General features: G+C 39.6%; 1 protein-coding gene across 2 annotated transcripts in view; it reads left to right on the top strand.

The window, feature by feature from the left end:
• Positions 1 to 14,420, top strand: part of OXSR1 (oxidative stress responsive kinase 1) — a 99,408-nt gene that overhangs the window by 1,269 nt on the left and 83,719 nt on the right. The gene's annotated exons all lie outside the window — the stretch shown is intronic.

Raw genomic sequence — 14,420 nt, 5'->3', positions numbered from 1 at the left:
AAGCCAGATTTTAGGGATCTTCTCAGCCAAGGAAAGGATTTTGGAATTTTATTTTAAGTGTTATTGGAGGGCTTCAAGCAAAGACATGAAACAATCCGATGGACCTGGCTATTGTGTGTGGAATGGATTTGAAGGGGGTCTGGGAATACCAGTTGGCAGAGACCAAAACTTGCACAAACATGGATTGTAATTCTCACAGAGGCACAGTGATTGGGGGAGGGTGGGGACTGGGGATGAGGGGAGTATTTGTTAGACAACAATAATCTAGTGATTTTAGAAATCAAAAGGGGGTGGGTTTAGCTAAACAGAAGCTCAATCCAACAGACACGAGCAGACCCTTGTGTGTTGGAGGAAGGAGATTGTCTGCTTTGCCAGATCAGCATCCAGTCCTAAATTAGTTTTATAACAAAGAGTGGCTGAAAACTCCTTAGCTGTCTTGGCGGGGTGGGGGGTGGTGGCAGGGTGGGTAGTGTTTATTGCACCGTGTAGGTGTTTAGAGAAACTTTGTCACATTTCTTTTTTTCACTTTACTTCTTGTTTCAAAACAAATCTGGCCTAAGTTTTATCTGAAAGACAGCACATCTTTTTCCTTAAGCCACTTCATGGATCTTTACTACATGCTGGGTCTTTGACGTGTACTTGTTGGTTCTAAAGACAGCTAGCTAGGTCTCTGTCTTGATTGATTGCTTCTGAGGCCCTCAATCAGAGTTTCTTATTGAAAAAAGGGATTAAGTGGGAAATTCCAAAATGATGTCTAAAAAGTAAGGAAAGGGGGTCCTTATCATTTTAGAAAAGGAATTTTGATTTTCTTTCTGGTAAGTTGTACATCTTTCTAGGGTGAAGAGGAGGGTTGTAGTTGTTCCGAATGCCCTTGCTATTATGATTGCACAAGGCTCTAGAGCTTTAGAAACTTGTTAATTTGGTGTCCTCAGACCAATAAGGTGTCTGTGAGTGAGCAAAAGGGAGGCTCAGGCCTCTGGGTTAGGGTTAGTCTTCATCTTATTCTCAAAGTGGTCTGTGGATAAAAAGTTACCTCCAATGTGATTTGACCACCTTATTTTTAAAAACAATTTTACTCTGAGGTATAATTTCACCCATTTTTTAGTATAAAATTCACCCATTTTTAAATATAAAATTAAATGATTTTTAGTAAATTTATTGTGTTGTGCACTAATCAGCATAATACAGTTTTAGAATATGTTCATCACCCCAGTGAGATCCCTTGTGCCTGTTTACAGTTAATCCCTGTTCCTACCCCCAGTTTCAGGCAACTGCAAATCTACTTTCTGTCTCCATAGATTTGCCTTTTCTGGACATTTCATATAAATGGGATCGTGTAATATGCAGTTTTTTTTGTTTGGCTTCATTCACGTAGCATAATATTTTTTCATTTTTAAAAGCAATTTATATACCATAAAATCCACCTGTTTTAAGTTTACAGTACTATAGTTTTTTAGTAAATTTACAGAGTTGTTCAGTCATCACCACAATCCAATTTTAGAACATTTCCATCATTCCAGAAAGATGCCTCATGTACATTTGCAGTCACTCCCTGCCGAAGGCAACCACAGATCTACTTTCTGTCTCTATAGATTTGTCTTTTCTGGAAATTTCATATAAATATGATCATATAATATGTGATCTTTTGTGTTTGGTTTCTTTTACTTTGTGTAATGTTGTTTGATGTTCATCCATGTTGTAGCCTGTATTAGTACATTATTCCTTTTCATTGGACACCACTTGATGGACATTGGGTTTCTTCTGCTTTTTGCCTATTTGGAATAATGTTTCTATGAGCATTTACATCAAATCTTCATGTGACCATGGTTCATTTTTCTTGAGTGGAATTGCTGGCTCATATAGTAGATTTATGCTTAACTTTTTAAGAAATGGACAGACTTTCAAAGTGACTGTACCATTTTACATTCCCATCAGCCATGTATGAGGGTCCCTATTTCTTTACATTTTTGCCAGCATTTGTTGTCTGTCTTTTTGATTATATCCATCCTAGTGGATGTGAAGTGGTATTTGATCATGGTTTTGTTTTACATTTCTGTAATAACTAATAATAGAGAGTATCTTTTTTTTTAAACATCTCTATTGGGGTATAATTGCTTTACAATGGTGTGTTAGTTTCTGCTTTATAACAAAGTGAATCAGTTATACGTATACATATGTTCCCATATCTCTTCCCAATAGAGAGTATCTTTTCATGTGCTTATTTATTAGCTTTTCATATCTATTCTTTGGTAAAATGTCTATTCAAATTTTTTTCCCATTTGAGTTGCCCATTGGGGTGTTTTCTTCTCACTGAGTTATAGAGATGTGTGTGAGGGTGTGTATTCATTCTGGATATGAGTCCTTCACCTGATATATGATTTCAAATATTTACTCTCAGTCTTATTTTGGGGGGCGGGGGGGGGGTGCCACAGCTTGCGGGATCTTAGTTCCCCGACCAGGGATCTAACCCGCGCCCCCTGTAATGGAAGCGCGGAGTCTTAACCACTGGACCACCAGGGAAGTCCTGAGAAATCTTTAGTAACCCAACATCACAAAGATTTTTTTTCCTATGTTTTCTTCTGTTATAGTTTAGCTCTTAAATTTAGTCCTCTGATATATTTTGAGTTAAGTTTTCTGTAAGGTGTGAGGTAAGGTGAACCATCTTGTTTTACAGATGAAGACACTGAGACATAGGAAGGTAAAATGACCTGTCTAAAGTCAGAGCTAGTTATGGACAGAGCTAGTACTGGTGTCCAACTGTCGCCTAATCCAGGATCCTTATTTCTGCATCTGCATTTGATTGGTTTTTGGAAGTATCTGAAGATGGTGGTCATAATCTCACCTTTTTTTTTTTTTTTTTTTTTTGCGGTACGCAGGCCTCTCGCTGTTGTGGCCTCTGCCGTTGCGGAGCACAGGCTCTGGACGCGCAGGCTCAGCAGCCATGGCTCACGGGCCCAGCCGCTCCACGGCATGTGGGATCTTCCCGGACTGGGGCACGAACCCGTGTCCCCTGCATTGGCAGGCGGACTCTCAACCACTGCGCCACCAGGGAAGCCCCATAATCTCACCTTTTAAAGGAAATATCCTTACAATGAAAAAAAACTGATCGGAGCAGATATTTTGTAGATAACCCTTTTAGATATAGTTAGATTTATTCTCTTTTGTGTATCCTATTTTGTCATTTTTTTTAATGTTCTCTCTCTCTCATTAATAAGTTCCTGAAAGTTCTTAATGTACTTCCACTCCACTCACACACTCTCTCTCACCCCATCTTCTCAAGAGGGAGGAAAAGAAGTTTTTCCTTGAACTACAGCCTAGTACAAGTAGCAAGTCTCAGTAAAGCAGTGCATGCTTATTCTAACTTTGCTTCCATGCCAAAATGTTTGGAATACAGTATTTTGTAATAAGCTGTAAGTAGCTTTCCAAATGAATCTTTGTAATTTCTTCAGATTATACTTATTTTTTTTCAGGAAACAAATGGTTGAAGTCTGGGCAAAAAAGGCTTGGGGGAATCTTTTTGAATTTTCTGTTTCCAAGGGATTGTATTTTAAGGAAATGGTATAATGCTGTCTCCTTTCTCGTCAAAGCACATACAGTTATTTGAACTATATATCTTTTTCACATGTGCTACTTAGGACTGTATTTGGGGTTAGTTTCTCGCATGGTTTTATTCTCTCTTTTTCTGGCAAAATCTTATAGAGAAGAGAAAATTCCCTTCCTAGAACATAATAAAAGCATACAAGTTGGGAATTCAAAGGACTTCCTTTTAAGGCTTCCCTGGTGGCGCAGTGGTTGAGAGTCCGCCTTCCGATGCAGGGGACACGGGTTCGTGCCCCGCTCCGGGAAGATCCCACATGCCGCGGAGAGGCTGGGCCCGTGAGCCATGGCCGCTGAGCCTGCGCGTCCGGAGCCTGTGCTCCGCAACGGGAGAGGCCGCAACAGTGAGAGGCCCGCGTACCGCAAAAAAAAAACGGACTTCCTTTTAAAGAATTGTATCATCTTAAGCATGCTTTGGCAAAGGTTTGAACTTTAAGTATGATTACTTGTAAAAGATGTAGTATTGGTCTCACTATTAATCATTTATCTTTTCAGTGTTTTTGAGCTCCTTCCTAACCCCGTCTATTGCATTAGCACTTCTGACCAGGTGGTGTACTGTATTTGACGTGTGTTGAAGCAACTGTAATAGTATGGGCTTTGGGGTTAGACTGACCTGGATTCAAATCCTGGCGTTAGCTCTTACTACCTATCTGATCTGGGGCAATTTATATAACTGTTTTAGTGTCAGTTTTTTGTCTGTAAAATGGGAATAATGGTACCCATGTCCTTGGGGCTGTTGTGCAGGCTGTTGTTGTAGTTGTTTGCAGGAAGCTTTTAGCTTGTATTCATTACTCCATACAATCTCTTTGTTATCTCTTTCTTTTTTTCTTCTTTTTCTGTTTCCTAATTTTTGGTACTGCCATAAAATGTGAAATACATGATTTGAAATCTTGTAACACTTGTAATCTTGTAATGTTTTGAATCTGTTGTAATGTTTATTGGAACATCACTGCATCTTTTTTTTTTTCTTACTTCCAGATCTTATTCAGGTTTAGATGGATTTAAGGATTTATGCTGGACATGGTAGTATAGCAGTGTAAGGCCCTGCCACCTGTTTTATTGCCCACGATACAATATAGTGGCAAAGTGGGAAACCAGTCTGTCAAGGGCTGTGCCATGTGGCTTTTGTTATCATGCATTTTTTTTTTTTTTTTTTTGCGGTATGCGGGCCTCTCACTGTTGTGGCCTCTCCCATTGCGGAGCACAGGCTCTGGACGCGCAGGCTCAGCTGCCATGGCTCACGGGCCTAGCCGCTCCACGGCATGTGGGATCTTCCCGGACCGGGGCACAAACCCGTGTCCCCTGCATCGGCAGGCGGACTCTCAACCACTGCGCCACCAGGGAAGCCCATTTTGGTTTTTGTTTGTTTGTTTTGGTTTTTGTTTTACTTTTTATTTATTTTTTGGCTGTGTTGGGTCTTCATTGCTGCATGCGGGTTTTCTCTAGTTGCGGCGAGCTGGGGCTACTCTTCTTTGCAGTGCACGGGCTTCTCATTGCAGTGGCTTTTCTTGTTGGGGAGCATGGACTGTAGGTGCACGGGCCCAGTAGTTGTGACTCACAGGCTGTAGAGCACAGGCTCAGTAGTTGTGGCGCATGGGCTTAGTTGCTCTGCGGCATGTGGGATCTTCCTGGACCAGGGATCAAACCCATGTCCCCTGCATTGGCAGGCAGATTCTTAACCACTGTGCCACCAGGGAAGTCCCGTGTTACCATGCATTTTTAAAAGTCTCAATAAATATTTACTGTTTACCTCAGCCTAGGTTTAGAAAATTGTTCTTTAAGATCCGTTTTTAGTAAGGTGTGATTCACCTACCTTTGATACTGTGGTGAAGGCAGCCTACTAGCTTTATTCTCTACTTTCCCTACCCTTTTAAATTTTCATTAGTTGTTCACTAGCTACACATTTGATGTCTAAAGTATTGGTTTCCAAATACAGATTCCAGGATCCCACCTCTAGCTCTTCCATAAATGTGAAAGCCGTTATTTTCTATTGATAGAGTGATGCTTAATGGTTAGTGTATTTTCTCCCCCTGATTGGAAGACTTAGCTATGATAACATTTTCAATAAGGCCAGCATTGGGCCAACAACCTCATAGGGTTGTATCAAATAGGGATTGCATTTGGCTGCATGTAATGGAAAACAAATAATAGTGGCTTAATAAAATACTTTTTTGCTCCCTTTATATGACACGAAAACTGGAGTGGCAGCCTAGGTGCCATTAGGCCCCCAGGCTCGTAGTTTTTCACTCCACTCCACTTAGCACTTTGACTTGCGTTCTCATAGTTGCAAGACAGTTGTTCCACCCCTAGCCTTGTGCTTGTGTTCCAGGCCAGAAGAATATGGTAAAAGGACAAAGTCACATGACAACTCAACTGGCTCCCTTTCAAAGAGCTTTCTTTCCTGGAAGCCTTACTCAGTGATACATTTCTATTTTATTGGACAGAACTGTGTCATTTAGCCATTTGCAAATGAAATGAAACTTTTTATCCAAGCACGTTATTATTTAAAGCAAAATAGGTAAAAGTTCTCTTATTAAAGAAGGGAAAACTGTATGTTGGCTAGGCAACTAAAAATGTTGGCCTCGGGTTTTTTTATTTTAATTAAAATAGTTAAATAAGACACTGCAAGTAAATAATTTAACCTGACACGTAAATAATCAGTTAATGTTAGCTTTAAAGAGTCAGTTGCCTACCAATTAAGAGTATGGTGTTGAAACGTCATGTAGTTCTGGTTTCTAGGCCCTACTCTGCATCTTACTAATTTATGACCTAAGTCTTACCTTTGCTTGCATTGCTTTGTAAGATCAATAATACCTAACTCATGGGATTATTGTGAGAATTAGATGGAAAAAAAGAAGTGCAAGTAAGGAGAGTGCTCAGCATAGTACTTGACGCACAGAGTAAGTGCTCAATAAATGGTAACGTTCACGATGGTAATAATGAGGTAATGCCTGTGAAGACTGGGCTATTTTTGTGTTTGTTCTGCCCCAAATGAGCAAAAATTTTTTTCTTGAAAATATATGCCACTACTTGAGTCATGAATCTATTCAACAAATAGTTACTGACTTCCACTTGTGTGTCAGGCACTATTTGGATGCTAGAGATACAGCAGCAAAGCAGACAGACAGAAATCCCTTGTGGTGGTAATGAAGGACAAATATAAAGTAGGGAAAGGGGTTGCGAACTGCTAGGGATAGAGGTGAGTTTTAAAGAGGTCAAGGAAAGCCTCACCGAGAAGGTGACATTTGAGGAAAGACCTGAAGGAGATGGAGAAGTGAACATGGTGGTTATCTGTAGGTAGCTTGGTCTAAGCAGAGGGAACATCAGGAGTGCAAAGGTCCTGAAGAAGGAGCACACTGATGTGACTAAGGAATAATGAGGTAAGGGTGGCTGGAGCAGAGTGATTCAGAGGTTGAAGAGGCAGACCGGTTGAAGAGATCAGGAGAGTAAGGTGGTAGGTAGGGATGGATGGTCCTGGCCATCAGATGGTATGAAACGTGGTAAGTCATTGTGGTACTTGGCTTTTGCTTTGTGTAAGATTTTATGTTTTAAAAGGACAACCTGGGCTGCTACGTGGAGAACAGTCTTTTAAGGGTATGAGGGTAGGAGAGGTTATCCAGGAGAGAGAGGTAGTAGTGGAGGTGGTGAGAAGCAGTCAGACGCTGGTGTAGCATATTTTGAATTTAGAGATATGCCATTGGATTGGATGTGAGAAGTATCCAAGATATTTGGCAGGAGCATCCAGAAGGATGGGGTTAATATCCGTTGAGATAGAGATCACCAGAGTGAACAGGAGCGAGAGATGATTCATTGCAAAACCATCAGGCTGCTTGAATAATTACTCAGAGCATATGGCAGTGTCTTTATTTTCATCTTTGTATGGAGAGAGAGCGTGATTTTTATGATAATGACTGTCCTTACAGCTGTTTCTGTAAAGGAGCTTTAATTTTCAGTATGACTCTGACAAGAGGGCTTATTCAGAAAAAGGTTTATGAAATTGTAAAGTCCTGTATTTTCCATGGTTCAGGTGACAGTGCCTTAGTCATCTTTCAGAATAAACAGTCTGGACTAGCTCTTTAGTTGGTGTTAAAGCCTTACTGAAAAATACTTAAAATCTTTAGAATATGTATCTGTAATAGTGATGGTTGGTCAGAATTTGGGGGGAAAATATCTTCAGTTGATTTGGTTCATTTGATTTATTTTTTCCTCACAGGTAGGAATAAAATCCATATTTTTGCTTACTCTTTTAAATTTCAGGATCTAGTAAAGTGGAGGGAGACTGTGAAATTTTTTTTAGTCCCGCTCATGCCTTTGGGCAGCTCCTTTTCTGTTTCAAGAGATAAGATTACCCAGTTTGAAGGATTTCAGGAGAAAGCTCAGTCATGGTTTTTCACTTTAATCCATTCTGGTGTGTAATGTACACTAACATAGCAGTTGAAGAACCAGCTAGGAGAGGACAGAAGAGTGGAAGAGGGGACATGGGGGATGGTGCATGGAGGATGCAAAACATGTAAAATAGTGAACTTCTGAATTAGGATGCTTTATTGGAAATTGTTTTACATTTTCCATTATATTATTCTTCATATTAAGCCAATGCTTATTTGCTGGCATTAGAACAGTAGCTTTCACACTTTGACTAAACCATTCCTAACAGTTACCTTTTACATATTTTCGTGTGTATTTACACTGAAGTAAAAGTTTTACAAGATAATATTTGCATTTTTATTTTTTTATGTATTTTTTAATTGAAGTATAGTTGATAGATAATGTTTACTTTTACTGTGTGCAATACATACTGATGGTTTCTAATTTGATTCTGTTTTCTCTAAGAAAAATGATGGTTGAAACCCAGTAAGTTGACTTGTGGTTTGAAAAATTCCTCATGAAGGAACCTGCTTTAAAAAGAGAAAGAAAAAATATGTATTGTGGGGCTTCCCTGGTGGCACAGTGGTTGGGAATCCGCCTGCCAATGCACTAAACACGGGTTCGAGCCCTGGTCCAGGAGGATCCCACATGCTGCAGAGCAACTGGACCCGTGTACCACGGCTGCTGAGCCTGCGCTCTGCTTCGAGCCACAGCTCCTGAATCCCGTGTGCGTGGAGCCCGTGCTCCGCATGGGGAGAGGCCGCCGCAATGAGAAGCCTGCACACCATGACAAAGAGTAGCCCCTGCTCACCGCAACTAGAGAAAGCCCGCGCACAGCAGTGAAGACCCAGTGCAACCAAAAATAAATAAATAAATTTATTTAAAAAAATATGTATTGCACAGTAATTATATTAAGAAAAAGCAATTTTGAGTAGAATGCTTCATGTAAAATACAACATGCTTTCAATATTTTTCTTCCCCCATCTCCTCTTTTGTAAACATTTTTGTGAAATTACTTTTTTTTAAAATAATGTATTTATTTATTTATTTTTGGCTGCGTTGGGTCTTCTTTGCTGGGCACGGGCTTTCTCTAGTTGCGGCGATTGGGGGCTACTCTTCGTTGCGGTGCGTGGGCTTCTCACTGCGGTAGCTTCTCTTGTGGAGCATGGGCTCTAGGCGCGTGGGCTTCAGTAGTTGTGGCACTCGGGCTCAGTAGTTGTGGCACTTGGGCTCAGTAGTTGTGGCTCACGAGCTCTAGAGCGCAGGCTCAGTAGTTGTGGTGCACGGGCTTAGTTGCTCCGTGGCATGTGGGGTCTTCCGAACCAGGGATCGAACCCGTGTCCCCTGCATTGGCAGGTGGATTCTTAACCACTGCGCCACGAGGGAAGTCCCTGAAATTACTTTCTATTTGGGAAGAAAATGAGAAAATGGAGAGGAAGGAAGAAAGAATTTAATGATTGTACATTTTTTCTTTTTTATTGTTTACATTTCATCTCTATCCAAGGCTGTATGTACAGGAGAACCCGTGATTAAAACATTGAAAAAAACTACAGTTTAAGTGGTATGGCTAGAGATGGGGAGTTGGTGAGGATAATTTATCTCATGTGTTTTGGTAAAGATTCGAGTACTTTAGAAGCGTCATAAACCTACCCTATATCAAATACTTGAGGAGACACAGCTATGTCTTTTAACAGTTTAAATGTCTAATAGGAAGATAATAGGTAAATAAATGAACAATAATGACATTTATTGAGCATTGCCATTTCCAAGCACATAATCAGGGAACCAAGACTTACCCTGCTCATGGTGGCAGAGTTTGTTTGAATCTAAGTGTGTTTTCCATGGAGCTTCCTGGTTAGGTGAGTTTTGACTTGGGCTTTAAAAGGAGGGGGAGGTATGGATTAATATGTAGAAAGCAAGCAAGGTGAATGGTTTACACAGAGGAATGGAGATGGAGAAAACTAAATTGCATCCAGGGTATGGAAAATAAGTTAAAGCGTTGAGTTATCAAGAAGTACAGTATTGGGACTTCCCTGGTGGTGCAGTGGTTAGGAATCCGCCTGCCAGTGCCGGGGACACGGGTTCGAGCCCTGGTCGGGGAGGATCCCACATGCTGCAGAGCAACTAGGCCTGTGCACCACAACTACTGAGCCTGTCCTCTAGAGCCCACGAGCCACAACTACTGAGCCTGTGAGCCACAACTACTAAAGCCCACATGCCTAGAGCCCATGCTTCGCAACAAGAGAAGCCACCGCAATGAGAAGCCCGCGCACCACAACAAAGAGTAGCCCCTGCTCGCTGCAACTAGAGAAAGCCCGTGCGCAACAATGAAGACCCAATGCAGCCATAAATAAATAAATGAAATTTTAAAAAAAGTACAGTATCAAGTAGTGGCTGTGGTTTAGTGATCTGATGAGTGATATAGTGCAAATGGACCTTGAAGATTATTTTATTAAGGGTAATAGATGGATTGAAGCCTAGGCTTTTTTTTTTCTTTTTTTTTAAGCAATCTACAGAACTTAGAGCTTACTATCTGTATGTGTACTGTACTCATTTGTGTGCATGTGTGTATGGTTCTGTGCAGTTTTATTACATGTGTACCTTTGTGTAACTACCACTAAATTCAAGACACAGAACTGTATTCCACCACAAAGTCCCTCTGGCTACCCCTTTGTAGCCCTCCTAACCTGTCTACTCACATCCCTAATCCCTGACAACCACTTATCTGTTCTCTGTTGCTGTTATTTTTGTTATTTCAAAAGTGTTATATATTATATAAATGGAGTCATAAAATATGTAACTTTCTGAGATTGGCTTTTTTCATTCAGCATAATGCCCTTGAGGTTCATCCAAGTAAGTAATTGTGCATATCAATAGTTTGTTCATTTTTATTGCTGAGTAATATTTGTCTGTGTGGACATACCATATGTTTAACCATTCACCTGTTAAAGGATATTTGGGTAGTTTCCAGTTTTTAGCTATTATGAATAAAGCTGCTGTGAATATTCATGTACAAGTTTCTGTGTGAACAGAAACTTGTATATGAATTTTTAATTTCTCTCAGAAAAATTTTAATTTTTAATTTTAATTTCTCTCAGATAAATACCCAGTCATACAAATGCTGAGTTGTACAAGTTCATTTTTAGTTTTAAAAGAAATGGCCAAACTATTTTCCAGAGTGGCTATACCATATTTTATATTTCTGCCTACATTGTATGAGTGATCCAGTTTAACCATATCCTCACCAGCATTTGTGTTATCACTTAAAACAATTTATTTTAGCCATTCTAGTAGGTTATTCCATTGCTGTTGAATTGCTTTTGTACCTTTGTCAAAAATCACTGTGGGGGGCTTTCCTGGTGGCGCAGTGGTTGAGAGTCCGCCTGCCGATGCAGGGGACACGGGTTCGTGCCCCGGTCTGGGAAGATCCCACATGCTGCGGAGCGGCTGGGCCCGTGAGCCATGGCCGCTGAGCCTGCGCGTCCGGAGCCTGTGCTCCGCAACGGGAGAGGCCACAACAGTGAGAGGCCCGCGTACCACACACACACACACAAAAATCACTGTGGCACATTTGTGTGAATCAATTTCTGGTTTCTCTGTTCTGTTTTTGTGTGTGTGTGTATGTGTGTATGTCTGTCCCTCTGCCTGTACCACACTGTCTTGATTACTGTAACTATATAAGTCTTTAAATTGGATGGTATGAATCCTTCAACTTTGTTCTTTTTTTTAAAAATTATTTTTATTTATTTTATTTTTGACTGCATTGGGTCTTTCTGGTGCACAGGCTTCTCATTGTGGTGGCTTCTCTTGTTGTGGAGCAGGGGCTCTAGGTACACAGGCTTCAGTAGTTGTGGCTCGAGGGCTCTAGAGCGCAGGCTCAGTAGTTGTGGCACACAGGCTTAGTTGCTCTGCGCCGTGTGGGATCTTCCTGGACCAGGGCTCAAACCTGTGTTCCCTGCATTGGCAGGCAGATTCTTAACCACTGCACCACCAGGGAAGCCCTGTTCATCTTCTTTACTATGGTGTTGATTATTCTAGGGCCTTCCCTTTTCATATAAACTTTAGAGTAAGCTTGTCTATGTGTACAGAATACTTTGCCAGGAGTGTGATAGGAATTGCCTTAAACCTATATGTAGTCAATTTGGGGAGTATTGACATCTTTACTGTGTTGATTTTTTGAATCCATGAACATGGTAAGTCTCCAGTTATTTAGGTCTTTTTTGTTTTCTTTGTTTGGTATTTTGTAATTTTCAGCATATAGATCCTGTTCATATTTTATTGGATTTGTACCTAAATGTTTCATTTTGGGGGAGCAATTGTAAATGATACTGTGTTTTAAGATTTTGGTTTCCACTTGATTGTTGTTAGTATATAGAAATGCAGTTGGTTTTTGTGTGTTGACCTTTTATCTTGCAACCTTGCTAAACTCTTTTATTAGTTTTAGAAGCTTTTCTTATATAGATGGTCATGACATCTACAAACAGGGACAGTTTTATTTCTTCTTTTCCAATCTGGATGCCTTTTATTTCTTTTTCTTGCTTTATTGTGTTGTCTAGGACTTCCAGTGCTATGTTGAATAAAAGTGATAAGAATGAACATCTTAGCCTTTTTCCCAATCTTAGAGGGAAGGCAGTCTTTCACCAGTATGATGTTAGCTGTAAGGTGTTTTTTTTGTAGATGTTCTTTATGAGGTTGAAGAAGTTCCCCTCTATTCCTAGTTTGCTGAGAGCTTTTTTATCATGAATGGTGTTGAATTTTTATAAAGTGTTTTTGTGTCAGTGGATATGCTCATATGATTTTTCTTCTTTAGCCTGTTGATACAGTGTATTACATTGATTTTTTTTTTTTAATTGTACCAGCCTTGCATACCTGGAATACATACTACTTGGTTGTGGTGTAGTATCTATTGCTGGATTCAATTGGCTAACATTTTGTTAAGGATTTTGCAGCTAAGTGCATGAGAGGTATTGGTCTGTAGTTAGTTTTGTTTTGTTTTTTCTTGTGATGTCTTTGTTTTGTTTTGGTGTTGGTAATACTGGCTTCATGAAATGAGTTGGAAAGTGCTCCTGCTTCTTCCTTTTTTTCTAAATTGTTGAACTATGAGTTAAAATTGTTTGTAGTATGTAGTATTCCCTTTTTGAAAAAGATCAAGATATGTCACTTAACATAAAACTAACCATTTTTTTAACATCTTTATTGGAGATATAATTGCTTTACAATGTTGTGTTAAAAACTAACCATTTCTTAAGTGTACAGTTTAGTGTTTTTTTAGTATATTCACAGTGTTTTGCATCCATCATCATTGTCTAATTCCAGAGCATTTTCCTCACCCCAGAAAGAAATTGTACCCATTAAGCATTAACCTCCCATTTTCCTCTTCTCCCAGCCCCTGGTAACTACTAATCTGTTTTCTGTGTCTATGGATTTGCCTGTTCTATGGACATTTCATATATATGGAGTCATACAATATGTGGTCTTTTGTGATTGGTTTACTTCACATAGTATGTTTTCAAGGTTCCTCCCTTGGCTCATGACTCCATTACTCTTACCTCTGCTTTCATTGTCTCATCTTCTCTGACTCTGACCCTCCTTCGTCTCTTTTATAAAGACCCTTGTAATTAAATTGGGCCCACCCAGATAATCCAAGATCATCTTTCCATCCTTAATTTAATAACATGTGCCAAGTCTTTTTGCCATTTATGGTAACATTCACAGGTCTCAAGGATTAGGATGTGGTCACCTTTGGGGGGGCGGGTATTATTCTACCTACCACACAGATTTTAGAGCTTTTATTATTATTCCACTTCTCCCTGAAGCTCTGTTCTTTTTTTCAGTCTGTTTTCTCTCTGCTGTTTAGATTGAGTAAAATTATTGATCTTATCCTCAAGTTCACTGAATTTATCCTGTTATCTCTATTTTTCTATTGAGCTTCTCCAGCAGGTTTTATATTTTGGAAATTATATGTTTTAGTTGTATAATTTCCAGTTGGTGCTTTTTTTTTTTTTAGTAACTTCTGTTTCCTTATTGAGGCTTTTCTATTTTTTTATTTTGTTTTAAGATAATTCTTAACTGTTTGTTGAAGCACTTTTATGATGGCTGCTTTAAAATTCTTGTCAGATAATTCCAACTAGTAATTCATTTTGGTGTGTCTATCAGTGTGATTGTCTTTTCTCATTCAAGTGTGTTTTTCCTGGTTCTTGGTGTGACGATGTGATTTTCCTTTTTTAAATCGTGTGATGGACATTTAGGATATTAATGTTAGGAGACTCCTGATCCTATTTAAAATTTCTATTTTAGTAGGCAGTTACTCTACTTAGATTTAATGTGTAAGTCCTGGCCTCCTTTTGTGAACTATGTAATTCTTATGATAAGTGAGTTTTCAGAGCTCTGGCAGTGTTATTATCTTCTGCTTTATTCTTCTGGCACAGCAGGACTCCTATTTAATCTCTGCAGGTGTT

This window comes from Orcinus orca, chromosome 10 (assembly GCF_937001465.1).
Source record: "Orcinus orca chromosome 10, mOrcOrc1.1, whole genome shotgun sequence".
In the NCBI taxonomy this organism is placed as follows: Eukaryota; Metazoa; Chordata; class Mammalia; order Artiodactyla; family Delphinidae; genus Orcinus; species Orcinus orca.
Note: the sequence above shows the minus strand (reverse complement) of the source record. Positions and strands in the feature narration are given on the sequence as shown.